The following is a 16,355-nucleotide window of genomic DNA, read 5'->3' as shown; positions in this document are numbered from 1 at the left end:
TGATGAGCACAGAATGATTGTATATTTTTCCCAGTAGTGTCTGGCTGCTCACGTACAGACCTGAAATAGGCAGAGAGCAGGGTATTAACAGGGTTTGGATTGTGCAAGGAAAGAACAGCTGAAGGAGAGGGAGAGATGGGCAACAGTTGAAGAGGTATGCAAGGAAAGGACTCTATGATAATTAAAATCAAGATTTTGGAGGTGGTTCAGTTTTTGGTGAGGATAAGTTCAAGGATATGACCCTGAGATTAGGTTGGTCAGGCAGGATAAAGAAAAAGACCATTGGAAATGAAAAGGTCAAAGAACTGAAGAGCCAGAAGATTGGATGACTCTTCCATGTGAATGTTGAAGTCACCAAGAATAATATCAACATTAGGGGGGAGAGGAAGAAAGTGGGTCAAGTATTGAAGTGTTTATTTTTTTTCAAGTTTGTATTTAAATTCCAGTTAACGTACAGTGTAATATTAGTTTCAGGTATAGAATTTAATGATTCATCACTTTCACACAACACCCAGTGCTCATCACAAGTGCATTTCTTAATCCCCATCACCTATTTAACCCAACACCCTCCCCCCCCACCTCCCTTCTGGTAACCATTAGTTCATTCTCTACAGTTGAGAGCCTGTTTCTTGGTTTGTCTCTCTCTCTCTCTTTTTTTCCCTTTATTTATTTGTTTCTAAATTCCATATAAGACTGAAATCATATGGTATTTGTTTCTCTGACTGATTTATTTCGCTTAGCATAATACCCTCTAGTTCCACCCACAGTGTTGCAAATGGCAAGATTTCATTCTTTTTGGTGGCTGAGTAATATTCCATTATATATATATATATATACCACATCTTCTTGATCCATTCATCAGTTAATGGGCCTTTGGGCTCTTTCCATAATTTGGCTATTGTTGATAATGCTGCTATAAACATTGGGGTGCATGTATCCCTTCAAATCAGTATTTTTATATCCTGAAATGTTTACTGAATGAAAGGAAGTGACTGGTTTAAAAGATAACAAGGAGAGGTAGCAGGTAGTAGATTAGGATGGCATGACATGTAAAGGACCAGGGTTGTCTAAAGGAAAAAGGAGAGATCAAAGCAAGGAGGGTACCTACCCCACCTCTACTGAGAACCAGTCCTATAAACAGATAGGAGTTCTACCATACAAAGGGCAGAGGTATGAAATAAACCTACCACCTAAAAGCTAGCATTTAATATCCTTGGGATGAGCCTCAAGAACCTACATACTAGAATTGCAACAAGGGCGCCTGGGTGGCTCAGTTAGTTAAGCGACTGCCTTCGGCTCAGGTCATGATTCCAGAGTCCCTGGATCAAGTCCCACATCTGGCTCCCTGCTCAGCAGGGAGTCTGCTTCTCCCTCTGACCATCCCTCCTCTCAAGCTCTCTCTCACTCTCTCTCTCTCAAAATAAATAAAAATAAAAAATAAAAAAAAAGAATTGCAACAAAATCCAGCTTCATGTTATAGCATGTAGCATGTATCAGTCTCCATATTCAGGAAAATTATATCTGGCTTGAGCTTCAACCCCAGCCTTCACAAGGCCAAACGGCCAACTACATACTTCAACAATATATTTAGCATTCTTGAATTTGTGTAAGATTATTATCCATGAGTCCATGAAGTTTACCATCACATCTAGTTTGCACACCAATATCAGTAATAGAAACAAAGCACACCATTTAGACTTATTGTCAATATCTGAATATTCACTTGTAAAATATGTGAGCATTCTTGTTGAACCCTGGAGTAAAAATCTTCTTTTGTGCTTTATATTTTGAAATTCTCATTAACCAGTTGAAGTGTAAATATATACATATTATTGCAATAATAAAATCTTTTAATAATTAGTGAAGATTGTGAAAACTATTCTTACATACAAAAGCAATTATTAAAGACTTCCAGGTGGTTAAATAAATTGGGAAACAGTGACAATTAATGCAAACATTAAAAGAATGCTGGATCCAGATAAATTTAGAAAGAATATACTTTTCAGCCTTCAAATGTTTATAAATATTTATAATTACAAAGGCAAATACTTATATAATAATTATTATAAAATGATTATAAATATAATCATTACAAACACTGAATAATGGATATTAGATTTTATAATTTTCATCTTTATAAAATTATTTGGTATACTAGTTAAATAAAATGATATTTAAAACCTCTATTTGATTTAAAGGTATTTAATCCCATTTATTAAAAGAAAAAGTCATAATTAAATATTATGCACATCTTAAGAGAAAGAATTAAAAACAGAATATCAATTTTGCCATCTCAAAATTTCATGAGAAAAAGAACTCCAAAATCACATACAAAACCTCCATGATAAATTGTCTTTGATCCAGACAGAATAAAGAATACAGAGTAAGAATTAATAAGGAAGTATTAGAAAAAAATGGGTTACCCTATAACTATCTTACTCTTGCATAAACCTCAGTTTAAGATGAGTATCTACTTAGGATCACCAATATGCAGTAGAATGATGCCAGGAATACTCCGGCATCAGTCAGTACCAAGAAATTATGATTTCTACACTACAATGTCAAATTTTTTACTTGACTACAAAATGTATAAAATAAAATTATAAAAATTAATTTGGGGGAGAGATTTTACATTTATCCTTGGGTCTCATGAGTTCATTCTATTTTGGTGACATTTGGTTTTGGTTAAGTTTCATATTGAACTTGTATTGTCATTTACTTTTTATTTTTTATTTTTCTTGAAGATTTTATTTATTTATCAGAGAGAGAGAGAGAGAGAGGCAGGCAGGCAGAGGGAGATGCAGACTCCCCACTGAGCAGGGAGCCTGATGCGGAACTCGATCCCAGGACACTGGGATCATGACCTGAGCCAAAGGCAGATGCTTAACCAACTGAGCCAACCAGGCACCCCTGTCGTTTATTTTTTAAATTGAAATATAATTCAGGTACCATAATATTCAGTCTTTTAAAGTGTACAAATCAATGGTTTATAGTGTATTTGCATAGCTGTGCAACCATCTCCATGGATAGCTGCTGAGACTACACAGGATTTCATCACCTTCTCCTGGAATATTCTACTTAGCCTACTGGCCACCATTTTCTGGGGCCAGGTCCAGTAGGTTCCGTGCCCACTAGGTCTCATCCTGCTTCCAAGTCCCAGCTTACCGCTGTCTCCCCAATGACAACCTTCTACTGAGACCCTCGCCATATGCTTCGTATCCAAATCCATATAATTATGATATATTTTGGATGGCTTCATTATTCAGGTTCATAAGACACATTGTTTCATTTATTCCTTAACAACACGACAATAAGTACCATTATTCTTATTTCAGAGATAAAATAAGCTCAGAGAAGTTAAATGACTTGCCCAATGTCAGAGAGCACAACTGAAGAAAAAGATAATCCCTTTACCTCCTTCTGATGATAAAATTGAGAGTAATATAATTATTGACAGTGTCACAATTAGTGGTAAAACCAGGACCCAAACTTGAACTGCAAAGGCTATTCTATCCATGGATTACCTAATACAGATATCCCCCACTTTTCAAAAGTTCGAGTTAAGGCCACTTCGCTTTTACCAGAGACCCACATTAGTACATTTTTTCGCTAACTGAAAGCAATCCAAAGAAGATTGTCACTTCTACAAAAAAAAGTGAAAAGCAAAAATAGTGTTTAGCATTTGTTTTGCAGCTAGCCCTTATAGAGGCACCCGGAGCGGGGAGAGCGGCCCCGCCCAACTCCTACCCCTCTAACAATACTCAGCATCTCCACATCAAGCCACCAGAGCTTTTCGCTGTGTCTGTGAGCATCTGTGCTTTATCTAGATTTATTTTGTGCGTCTGTTAGCAAGATGTGTCCTAAGGTATTAGAAAAGCCTAAGAGAGGTTATTTTTTGGGTGTGGGTATGCTCAAATGTTTTCCATATAAATTAATGATAATTGCTTCTTTGCTTTACACCATTTCAGCTTACAAAAGGCTTCGTAGGAATGCTCTACTTTGAGATAGCAAATAGTGGCGGGGGGGGGGTTCCTGTACTGTTTCTCTACCATTAAATAATCTGTATAAATTTTATTATGAGGACATTTTCCCAAATTATTTTTGGCAGCCTCCAAGTTCTCCAAAAGCTTTAAAAGAATTTTTCTAGCTTGTCTGTGATGCAGCATCGTCTGGCTTCCCCGCCTATCACCAAACTCATTTAATTAATTGTGTTCTGAAAGAATCAGTTTAGTCTATATGTGGCAACAGATGAAGCGACAAAAGTCTAAAAGTATTGTTAATTTTTATGATGTTCAACTAATAATTGTTACAGATTCCTCCATAATACTTCAGTTCTTAATCAGTCTTTTTCCTCAATGTTTGTAACACCTGCTTTTCTACCCTAATTGGTTCAAACTGAGATTCCTCAAATTTAGTTTTCAAATTTTTCATCAAATACTTTCATCTTCACCCTACTCTCAGCCAAAATTTATTTGCCTATATGAACCCTGCCCTCAGGTCCCTCAAACAAATCTCATTATCACCCTCTTTATACCTCATGCTCACAACCACCTCAACAGTTTTGTTCATGCTGTTCCCTTAACTGGAAATACCCTTCTTCTTTCCCCCTACAATGGGATATCTACCTCCCCTTTATGCCTAACACAAATCCTACCTCATCCATAGAGCTTCCCCCCCCACACCCACACCTGCAATCCTCAGTGGCCTGTCTTTGGACTGCGACTGCACCATGAGAGGGAATAATCAGAGAAAACATTAATGGGATTGCAGTCCATGGGTTAGAAAATGCTATCTTTCTGAGAAATCCTAACTTCATTACTTTCACTACCTCTAGCATTCTTGATAACTTTAATTAAATCATCAAGATAATCTCCATCTCCTTCGGATGATAAAATTGAGAGTAATATGATCATTTACAGTGAAAAAAATCTATTTGAAGCCAAACAACCAAAACCCTTAATTAAGTAGAATTCCTTTGCATAAAACTTTTAAAATAATGAGGCAAAACAAAAAAAAAATAAGCTAATTTAATTTTTAATTACCTTCCGGGTGGTGTCTTGGTCTTGGTAGATACTCAGTCTCATGCCCAAAATCTATTCCATCCAACATCTGTTCCATCCATTCTTGGAGACTGATCACTGATTCTTGAGATGATATGCCTGTGAATCGGCAAAAGTAAAGATGTTCATTAGATTTTACTTGCTAAGGCACGAAAGTAGACTCAGACTAAAAATTTCCAAGAACATGAGGAAAAACAAAATAGGATTGTACTTCACCAAGGCAATCAAGACAGACTACTTAAAAAAAAAAAAAAAAAAAAGTGTAAAGTCCTCAAAGTCAAGGGCCAAGTCTTAATCTTCTTTGTCTCCCTGACATACAGTTGAGTCTCAGGAAAGTTTTCCAGATGGAGCATTTCACTAGAAATCCCCCTACCCAGAGCTTTTCAACAGATTAATTTGGATGTTTTATTTAAAATTTCCTCAAAGGCTGAAAATATCCACTGTGAATATTCAATTTAACAGCTTCATTTACACTGACCTTTTAACTTTTTTTTTTTTTTGGCTAATTTCTTCCTCTTGTCCTCTCTCTCATTGGTAGGCTTTGTTTTCTTTTCCAGAGGCCTATTGAGCATGGCACACTTTCAGTAATGTTCCATTTTCTACTTGTTTTTAAATCAACCATATGTGCCTCCATTAAGAAGTGAAGCTCTGATGATTCTGGCTTCCCTCTTTAAGAGTTCTGTTATAAAGAAGAACAAGAAACCTCACTCGTAGATCCAGGACTCTCCTAAGAATGGAGATCCTCTATGTTGGTATTTATTAGATGCAATATTGCAAATTGGAATAGTGCGCACCTTCTCCAAAATTTCACCAGGCAAAAGCCCCAGTTTGGAATGCTTTTACATTAATCAGCTTTCCCGGCAGCATAATGATGCTGGAAATTAGGAAAGCAATGGAGGATTCTTAGTCGGATTTAATAGGCTCGGGCACTTTGCTAACACACTGCAGTGGATCAATTGAAGTTAATTATTATACAAGATTAAACCCCAAGTAACTACAGTACATCAAACCAATGCAAAAAGCTCTGGCTCAGGAAGGAGAAAAAACAAACATGAATTCTAGAGGAAAGACTTTTCAATCGAGTTCTTTACTCACTACATTTTGCATATAAACATAATAGACTAATACAATATGAAATACAGCATATTAAATTCTAAAAGTGAGATATAAACTTCACCTACTGTCTCTATGGAATACTTAACCTGGAGACCTAAAGGAATAGCTGTGAATTTTCCTAATGTTTCTATTTATTTTTGGATAGTTGATTTGTCTTCTGCTGCTTGCCCAGATTTACATTTCCAGCCACCGGGGACTCAACCTTTTATGATCATTGACCATTCCAAGAAAAATAAGTATCTGAAGAAGCCACAAAAGCAAATAAATGGGATTTCACATTTATTCACTGCCTGAGTCACTTAAAGGAAACATGGCTAAGCCTGGAATAGGTGCTTAATAAATAACTCTTGAAAGAGAGTTCTTTAGGTTCTTTAGGGACCTAACTGGGAGAGACAAAGGAACATACTAGGAAGGAGAAAACAATGACAAGGCACATTTATGCTAATTCGTGGTCATTAAGTGATAGTAATGTACCTTTTTGGAAGGATATTTTTAAATTATCAACCATTTCTTCCTGAGAGTTGCTTTTTCTTGCCCTTCCCCTCACTGAACAGCTAAACAGTTCTGTGCTCATTTGCTTTGGCAGACAGCAAACAGCAGAAATGGCATAAAGCAGTGGGGGAGCAAAAGGCATCTCATCTTAGCATTTGGGTTTCAAAAGCTTAGCAAAGGGCTCACAATATAGACAAGTAAGACTGGTGAGAAGTAAAAAGTAAACATTACCCCAACCATCCCCCACTGGACCAGGAAAAGATTTCCTAGGATGAGAGAATTCTGGAAAGGTAGAGAGGAAGCAAGGAGAATATAGATATCAAGTGGTCCAAGAGATGGGGCCAGAAATAAAAAGCCACAAGAGGTTTTTGGTTTCTAAGAGATAGGGAATTTAGGCCCCATTTTCAGATAAAGCCTTTGGGAGACAATAAGATACACGAGGGACAAATGGCTCTTAAATGTGTCTAGGCAGAAGGGGACTTTGCCTCACAGCACTTTACTACATCTCGTCATGGAGCAGGAACAGCTGAGTGATTGCTGTGAGCACAAGAGTGACATGGAAGGAGCATTAAAAAACAATCAACTGAAGGGAGCCATGAAGATAAGAGCAAGGATCATCCCTCCTGGTGCTGTTTATGAACTCTTGTTGTACACTCAAATGGGGCCATGGGTATCTCAATAAATACCTAAATGAGCAGATGATATTGAAGATACAATAAATCATCTCCCAATATCTTGGTAATATATGAGATCTCTACTGACCCCTCAATAACTTAGACACAACCCAAAGTAAAGAAGCATGAAATCCCTAAACTTACTACAATTATGTTTCCAAACGCTGTTGGAATAAAAATTCCAAGTGGAAATTTATTAGAAAAATAGGTTCATTTTTGGACACATGAGTTTATGGACTGAGATTCACACCTATATACCTGTAAGCATATATACAACAAAATACAGGCTAAAGAAGTGTTAAAATAGGAATGGGCAAGTGATTTATTCTATAAACATTTATTCACTGATCACCAGGGCTTTGATTAGGAGTTGGTAAGAACATAATGGCAGGACAGGGGGATCTGGTAGAAATTCATAGAGCCCCAACTATAAGGTTGGAGGTTCAAGGTCAGGACTGGGTAGTAGACCAGGAAACAGAAAGGAAACTGGCATAGAAAGAAAAATGACAATCACCTAGTTTTTTAACTTTGTGTGAAAATATTGGCTCTCAAACCTTAGTACAAATAAGGACCAGCTTTGATGGATTTTTTTTTTCCACAATACATACACCAAGGCCTCAGTACCAGATTTTGATTCCATGGATATAGAGCAAGGATCACCATACTTGTTCTGTAAAGGTCTAGACAGTAAATGTTTTAGGATTTCCTGGAGATGTGGACTCTGTCACAACTGCCCAACTCTGCACTGTGGTGCAAAAGCAGCCATAGACTATACATATGTGAAAAGATGTATCTGTGTTTCAATAAACTTTTATTTACAAAAACAGGTGGTAGCTTGAATTTGGCCCATAAGCCACAGTTTTCTTTTTTCTTTTTTTTTTAATTATGTTATGTTAATCACCATACATTACATCATTAGTTTTTGATGTAGTGTTCCATGATTCATTGTTTGCGTATAACACCCAGTGGTCCATTCAATACGTGCCCTCCTTAATACCCATCACCAGACTAACCCATCCCCCCACCCCCCTCCCCTCTAGAACCTTCAGTTTGTTTTTCAGAGTCCATCGTCTCTCATGGTTCGTCTCCCCCTCTGATTTCCCCCCCTTCATTCTTCCCCTCCTGCTATCTTCTTTTTTTTTTTAAACATATAATGTATTATTTGCTTCAGAGGTACAGATCTGTGATTCAACAGTCTTGCACACTTCACAGCACTCACCATAGCACATACCCTCCCCAGTGTCTATCACCCAGCCACCCCATCCCTCCCACCCCCCACCACTCCAGCAACCCTCAGTTTGTTTCCTGAGATTAAGAATTCCTCATATCAGTGAGGTCATATGATACATGTCTTTCTCTGATTGGCTTATTTCGCTCAGCATAATACCCTCCAGTTCCATCCATGTCACTGCAAATGGCAAGATTTCATTCTTTTTGATGGCTGCATAATATTCCATTATATATATATATACATATATATACCACATCTTCTTTATCCATTCATCTGTCAATGGACATCTTGGCTCTTTCCACAGTTGGGCTATTGTGGACATTGCTGCTATAAACATCAGGGTGCACGTACCCCTTATGGTAGCTCTATTTTCAACTTTTTGAAGAACCTCCATACTGTTTTCCAGAGTGGCTTCACCAGCTTGCATTCCCACCAACAGTGTAGGAGGGTTCCCCTTTCTCTGCATCCCTGCCAACATCTGTCGTTTCCTGACTTGTTAATTTTAGCCATTCTGACTGGTGTGAGGTGATATCTTACTGAGGTTTTGAGTTGGATTTCCCTGATGCCAAGCGATGTTGAGCACTTTTTCATGTGTCTGTTGGCCGTTTGGATGTCTGCTTTGGAAAAATGTCTGTTCATGTCTTCTGCCCATTTCTTGATTGGATCATTTGTTCTTTGGGTGTTGAGTTTAAGAAGTTCTTTATAGATTTTGGATACTAGCCCTTTATCTGATGTGTCATTTGCAAATATCTTCCCCCATTCTGTCGGTTGTCTCTTGGTTTTGTTGACTGTTTCCTTTGCTGTGCAAAAGCTTTTTATCTTGTTGAGGTCCCAATAGTTCATTTTTGCCCTTGCTTCCCTTGCCTTTGGCGATGTTTCTAGGAAGAAGTTGCTGCGGCTGAGGTCGAAGAGGTCGCTGCCTGTGTTCTCCTTTAGGATTTTGATGGACTCCTGTCTCACATTTAGGTCTTTCAACCATTTGGAGTCTATTTTTGTGTGTGGTGTAAGGAAATGGTCCAGTTTCATTCTTCTGCATGTGGCTGTCCAATTTTCCCAACACCATTTGTTGAAGAGACTGTCTTTTTTCCATTGGACATTCTTTCCTGCTTTGTTGAAGATTAGTTGACCATAGAGTTGAGGGTCCATTTCTGGGCTCTCTATTCTGTTCCATTGATCTATGTGTCTGTTTTTGTGCCAGTACCATACTGTCTTGACGATGACAGCTTTGTAATAGAGCTTGAAGGCCAGAATTGTGATGCCTACAACTTTGCTTTTCTTTTTCAACATTCCTCTGGCTATTCGAGGTCTTTTCTGGTTCCATACAAATTTTAGGATTCTTTGTTCCATTTCTTTGAAAAAAGTGGATGGTATTTTGATGGGGATTGCATTGAATGTGTAGATTGCTCTAGGTAGCATTGACATCTTCACAATATTTGTTCTTCCAATCCATGAGCATGGAACGTATTTCCATTTCTTTGTGTCTTCCTCAATTTCTTTCATGAGTATTTTATAGTTTTCTGAGTACAGATTCTTTGCCTCTTTGGTTAGATTTATTCCTAGGTATCTTACGGTTTTGGGTGCAATTGTAAATGGGATCGACTCCTTAATTTCTCTTTTTTCTATCTTGTTGTTGATGTATAGGAATGCCACTGATTTCTGTGCATTGATTTTATATCCTGCCACTTTACTGAATTCCTGTATGAGTTCTAGCAGTTTTGGGGTGGAGTCTTTTGGGTTTTCCACATAAAGTATCATATCATCTGCAAACAGTGAGAGTTTGACTTCTTCTTTGCCAATTTGGATGCCTTTGATTTCTTTTTGTTGTCTGATTGCTGTGGCTAGGACTTCTAATACTACGTTGAATAGCAGTGGTGATAGTGGACATCCCTGCCGTGTTCCTGACCTTAGGGGGATAGCTCTCAGTTTTTCCCCATTGAGAATGATATTCGCTGTGGGGTTTTCATAGATGGCTTTTATGATATTGAGGTATGTACCCTCTATGCCTATACTCTGAAGAGTTTGGATCAAGAAAGGATGCTGTACCTTGTCAAATGCTTTTTCTGCATCTATTGAGAGGATCATATGGTTCTTGTTCTTTCTTTTATTAATGTATTGTATCACATTGATTGATTTGCAGATGTTGAACCAACCTTGCAGCCCAGGGATAAATCCCACTTGGTCGTGGTGAATAATCCTTTTAATGTACTGTTGGATCCTACTGGCTAGTATTTTGGTGAGAATTTTTGCATCCATGTTCATCAAGGATATTGGTCTGTAATTCTCCTTTTTGATGGGGTCTTTGTCTGGTTTTGGGATCAAGGTAATGGTGGCCTCATAAAACGAGTTTGGAAGTTTTCCTTCCATTTCTATTTTTTGGAACAGTTTCAGAAGAATAGGTATTAATTCTTCTTTAAATGTTTGGTAGAATTCCCCTGGGAAGCCATCTGGCCCTGGGCTTTTGTTTGTTGGGAGATTTTTGATGACTGCTTCAATTTCCTTAGTGGTTATAGGTCTGTTCAGGTTTTCTATTTCTTCCGGATTCAGTTTTGGTAGTTGATACATCTCTAGGAATGCATCCATTTCTTCCAGATTATCTAATTTGCTGGCATATAGTTGCTCATAATATGTTCTTATAATTGTTTGTATTTCTTTGGTGTTGGTTGTGATCTCTCCTCTTTCATTCATGATTTTGTTGATTTGGGTCATTTCTCTTTTCTTTTGGTAAGTCTGGCCAGGGGTTTATCAATCTTGTTAATTCTTTCAAAGAACCAGCTCCTTGTTTCATTGATCTGTTCTACTGTTTTTTGGTTTCTATTTCATTGATTTCTGCTCTGATCTTTATTATTTCTCTTCTCCTGCTGGGTTTAGGCTTTATATGCTGTTCTCTCTCCAACTCATTTAGGTGCAGGGTTAAGTTGTGTATTTGAGACCTTTCTTGTTTCTTGAGAAAGGCTTGTATTGCTATATACTTTCCTCTTAGGACTGCCTTTGCTGTATCCCAAAGATTTTGAGCAGTTGTGTTTTCATTTTCATTTGTTTCTATGAATTTTTTTAATTCTTCTTTAATTTCCTGCATTCATTCTTTAGTAAGATGCTCTTTAGCCTCCATGTATTTGAACTCTAGTTTCAAAGCATTGTGGTCTGAAAATAGGCAGGGAATGATCCCAATCTTTTGGTACCATTTGAGACCTGATTTGTGACCTAGGATGTGATCTATTCTGGAGAATGTTCCATGGGCACTAGAGAAGAATGTGTTCTGTTGTTTTGAGATGGAATGTTCTGAATATATCTGTGAAGTCCATTTGGTCCAGTGTGTCATCTAAAGTCTTTATTTCCTTGTTGATCTTTTGCTTAGATGATCCGTCCATTACAGTGAGGGGGGTGTTAAAGTCCCCCACTATTATTGTATTGTTGTCGATGTGTTTCTTTGCTTTTGTTATTAATTGCTTTATATAATTGGCTGCTCCCATGTTAGGGGCATAGATATTTACAATTGTTAGATCTTCTTGTTGGATAGACCCTTTAAGTAGGATATAGTGTCCTTCCTCATCTCTTATTACAGTCTTTGGTTTAAAATCTAATCTGTCTGATATAAGGATTGCCACCCCATCTTTCTTTTGGTGTCCATTAGCATGGTAAATGGTTTTCCACCCCCTCACTTTCAATCTGGGGGTGTCTTAGGGTCTAAAATGAGTCTCTTGCAGACAGCATTATCGATGGGTCTTGTTTTTTAATCCAATCTGATAGCCTGTGTCTTTTGATTGGGGCATTTAGCTCATTTACATTCAGGGTAACTACTGAAAGGTATGAATTTAGTGCCATTGTATTGCCTGTAAGGTAACTGTTAACTGTATATTGTTTGTGTTCCTTTCTGGTCTATGTTGCTTTTAGGCTCTCTCTTTGCTTAGAGGACCCCTTTCAATATTTCTTGTAGGGCTGGTTTCGTGTTTGCAAATTCCTTTAGTTTTTGTTTGTCCTGGAAGCTTTTTATCTCTCCTTCTATTTTCAATGACAGCCTAGCTGGATATAGGATTCCTGGCTGCATATTTTTCTCATTTAGTGCTTTGAATATATCATGCCAGTCCTTTCTGGCCTGCCAGGTCTCTGTGGATAGGTCTGTTGCCAATCTAATGTTTCTACCATTGTAGTTACAGATCTCTTCTCCCACGCTGCTTTCACGATTTTCTCTTTGCCTCTGAGACTCGTAAGTTTTACTATGAGATGTCGGGGTGTTGACCTATTTTTATTGATTTTGAGAGGGGTTCTCTGTGCCTCCTCGATTTTGATGCCTGTTTCCTTCCCCAAATCAGGGAAGTTCTCTGCTATAATTTGCTCCAACATACCTTCTGCCCCTCTCTCTCTTTCTTCTTCTTCTGGGATCCCAATTATTCTAATGTTGTTTTGTCTTATGGTATCGCTTATCTCTTGAATTCTGCCCTCGTGATCCAGTAGTTGTTTATCTCTCTTTTTCTCAGCTTCTTTGTTTTCCATCATTTGGTCTTCTATATCACTAATACTCTCTTCTGCCTCATTTACCCTAGCAGTTAGAGCCCCCATTTTTGATTGCACCTCATTAATAGCCTTTTTGATTTTGACTTGGTTAGATTTTAGTTCTTTTATTTCTCCAGAAAGGGTTTCTCTAATAACTTCCATGCTTTTTTCAAGCCCAGCTAGTATCTTTAAAATCATCATTCTGAACTCTAGTTCTGACATCGTACTAATGTCCATATTGAGTAGGTCCCTGGCAGTCAGTACTGCCTCTTGTTCTTTTTTTTTGAGGTGATTTTTTCCATCTTGTCGTTTTGTCCAGAGGAGAATAGATGAATGCGAGAACAAAATGCTAACAGGGTAACAATGTACCCAGAATATATACTCTAAATAAATCAGAAAAGACCTGAAATCAGGGAAAAAGAAAGGGAAAGAAAGAAAAAAGAAAAAGATAAAAACAAACGAAACAAAAAAAAACAGAATATGATCAAATATGATCAGGCTGGTGCATAGATCAGTGCCGCACACTAGATTTTGGGTGTATTTTGGTCTGTTAGAAGAAAGTGCCTCCCAAAATTTTAAAGAAAGAAAAACTTATATATGTACAAAAATAAGGGTTAATACGATGAAGGGATAGAATATGACTGTAAAGATGAAAATTATAAAAGATTTTATAAAAGGAATTGATAAGAAGTTGTTTGAAAAAAGAAAGAAGAGGATTTTTAAAAAAAAAAAAGGGGGGGAAAAAGGGAGAGAATGTGATCAGGCAGGGGACTCGAACAAAGCCATACACTAGAGATTTAGGGTATATTTTGATCTGTTAGAAGAAACTGTATCTCAAAATTTTAAAGAGAGAACAACTTATATATATATATATACCAAAAATAAGGGTAACTGCTATGAAGGGATAGAATATGACCCTAAAAATGAAAAATAAAAATGTTTTTTAAAAAAGGGATTGATAAGATGTTGGTTGAAAAAGGGAAAAAGAAAAATTCAAAAAAAAAAGGAAGTTAAAAAAAAATTAACTTTGAAAGACTAAAGAATCATGGTAAAAAAGCCATGGATTCTATGTGCAGTATTCCCCTAGCACTGGAGTTCTGCCGTTCTCATTGATTGGTAAACTTGGTCTTGGCTGGCTGCTCTCGCTGATCTTCTGGGGGAGGGGCCTGTTGCCGTGGTTCCCAAATGTCTTTGCCGGAGGCGGAATTGCCCCGCCCTTGCCGGTCCGGGCTAAGTAATCTGCTCGGGTGTGCTCTCGGGAGCTTTTGTTCCCTGCAAGCTTTCCGTACAGCTTTGGAGGCGGAGAGTGAAAATGGCGGCCTCCCAATCTCCGCCCGGAGGAGCCGAGAACTCGGGGCCCCGCTCCTCAGTGGGCCCCCAGAGAAAAGCCGCCAGTCACTCCCGTCTCCCCGGTCTCTGGCCACACTGCGTGCTCACCCGGCCTGTGACCGAGCATTTCTATCTCTGGCACCCGACCCCGTGTGGAGTCTCCAAACCCAGCAGATCCCTGCGGTGCGCTCCCGCACTGCTCCTCCCAGGGAAGGAAGGGGAGTCTCCCCGGATCTGCCGCTTGTTGGGTCCCTGCTGGAGGAGCAGTGGCCCGACTGTGCCGCGGATCATGGTTTATGACAACCCCGAGCTGCGAGCCCACTCCTCGGCTCCATCTCTGCAGCCGGCTTCCCTGCTCTGATCCCTGGGAGCTCTGCCGCACTCAGGCAGCCCCCATCTTTCTGTGACCCCGAGGGTCCTGAGACCACACTGTCCCAGCGAGGGTTCCACCCACAGCTTAGCCACTGGAGTGATGTCCCTCAGCAGAGCCGACTTCTAAAAGTTCCGATTTTGTACTCTGCAGCTCTATCACTTGCCAGAAGCGGCCGACAGAGGCCCCCTCCCCCGCCGTCTATCCTCCTGAATATCGCCTCGGATTCACTTCTCCACATGTCCTACCTTCCAAAAGTGGTCGCTTTTCTGTTCAGTTGCTGCTATTCTTTTCTTCGATCTCCTGTGGAGCTCGTAGGTGTTCAGAATGGTTTGATCCCTATCCAGCTGAATTCCTGAGACCAGAGGAAATCCAGGTCTCCTACTCCTCTGCCATCTTGCTCCGCCCCCTAGGCCACAGTTTTCTGACCCCTATTCTCAAATAAGGCCTGAAACCTGTAATTTTTAAAAATTCTACAAGTGATTCAAATGCACGGCAAAAGTATTGGGAAAACACTAAATTAGAATATCATTTTCCAGAAAGCTTTGGTTTGAATATAAATACATTACTTGTGAGGGGTAACATATTGATACTTTATCTATCCTTACCAAAGTTTTATTTAATTAAAAAAAGAAATTTGTACAAAAGATACATGGGTCTCATTCATGAATGGCTATGTAAAAGTTATACAAAACATCTAAATTAAATATTGTCAGGTAGAATCCTATAGTATAGTAAAACAATAAATTTTCATAACTAAGTAGGGCTGATTCCAGGAATAGAAGGACATTTCATACCCTTGAGCTTAATAATTTAATTTCTAGGATTCATACAGATACACATGTTAAGAGATTTAGGTAAGAAAAGTACTGATTCATTGCAGCATTGTTTGTAATAGCAACAGATGGAAAACCATATAAAGGTCCATTAACAGGAAACTGGTTGATACTATATGCTTAAATACACATAGACTGTCTCCAGAATATATAGGAAACTAGCAACAAGTGGTTTCTTCTAGAGAGAGGAACTGGTTGAATTAGAAATAGGGCTAAAGGGAGACTTGCTGTATTTTGGGGCTTTAGGGGCTTATATAATGTGCAAATACTACATATTCAAATGACTAATTATAATTTTTTAAATTACATTGCAGTAATTGATTCATTTAGCAAACCCTTATTGACCTCTTACCTCAGGGTAGAGCAATAAACATGAATATCTAGCAGAGGGAAAAACCAAGCAAAAAATTTGGAAAACGGTGGCCTGAGTGTCCAGGTGCCACTACCAAAAATTGATTCAATTGTCTTAAGAGAGGAGAGGGAAGCAGGTAATCAGCATTTGGTTATATGCCCCCAAAGTGATTCTAATATCTAGCATAACATATCTAATACATTTGAGGGCTACTTAGTTTAAATAAGTATGGGTTGATGGTGAAAAAACCTAGAGAAAATCTTAATTGCATCTGAGAATGCCACATCTCCTGAGGACATAACAAGTGCATGATGTCATTTCTCAGAACAATACAGGAGGGGCCAAGAAATGAGTGAATGTCATTGACCAGTTCTTCCACTTTCTAGAGTAATCCTCAATGAGGA

At 38.5% G+C, this 16,355-nt stretch overlaps 1 long non-coding RNA gene across 3 annotated transcripts in view; it reads right to left on the bottom strand.

Moving 5' to 3' along the window:
* LOC144380441 (uncharacterized) overlaps nt 1-16,355 on the bottom strand; it is a 197,669-nt gene that overhangs the window by 160,305 nt on the left and 21,009 nt on the right. For 2 of the 3 annotated variants that reach the window (XR_013444593.1, XR_013444595.1), the window contains exons 2-3: nt 15,012-15,218; nt 5,043-5,159 (exon numbers count right to left, since the gene is read on the bottom strand). This is a non-coding gene — a long non-coding RNA (uncharacterized LOC144380441). The remainder of the gene's footprint in view (nt 1-5,042; nt 5,160-15,011; nt 15,219-16,355) is intronic. The other variant, XR_013444594.1, reaches the window with a different exon arrangement.

Source organism: Halichoerus grypus, chromosome X, assembly GCF_964656455.1.
Source record: "Halichoerus grypus chromosome X, mHalGry1.hap1.1, whole genome shotgun sequence".
NCBI classification, from domain to species: Eukaryota; Metazoa; Chordata; class Mammalia; order Carnivora; family Phocidae; genus Halichoerus; species Halichoerus grypus.
This window is presented reverse-complemented; position numbering and strand designations above follow the sequence as displayed.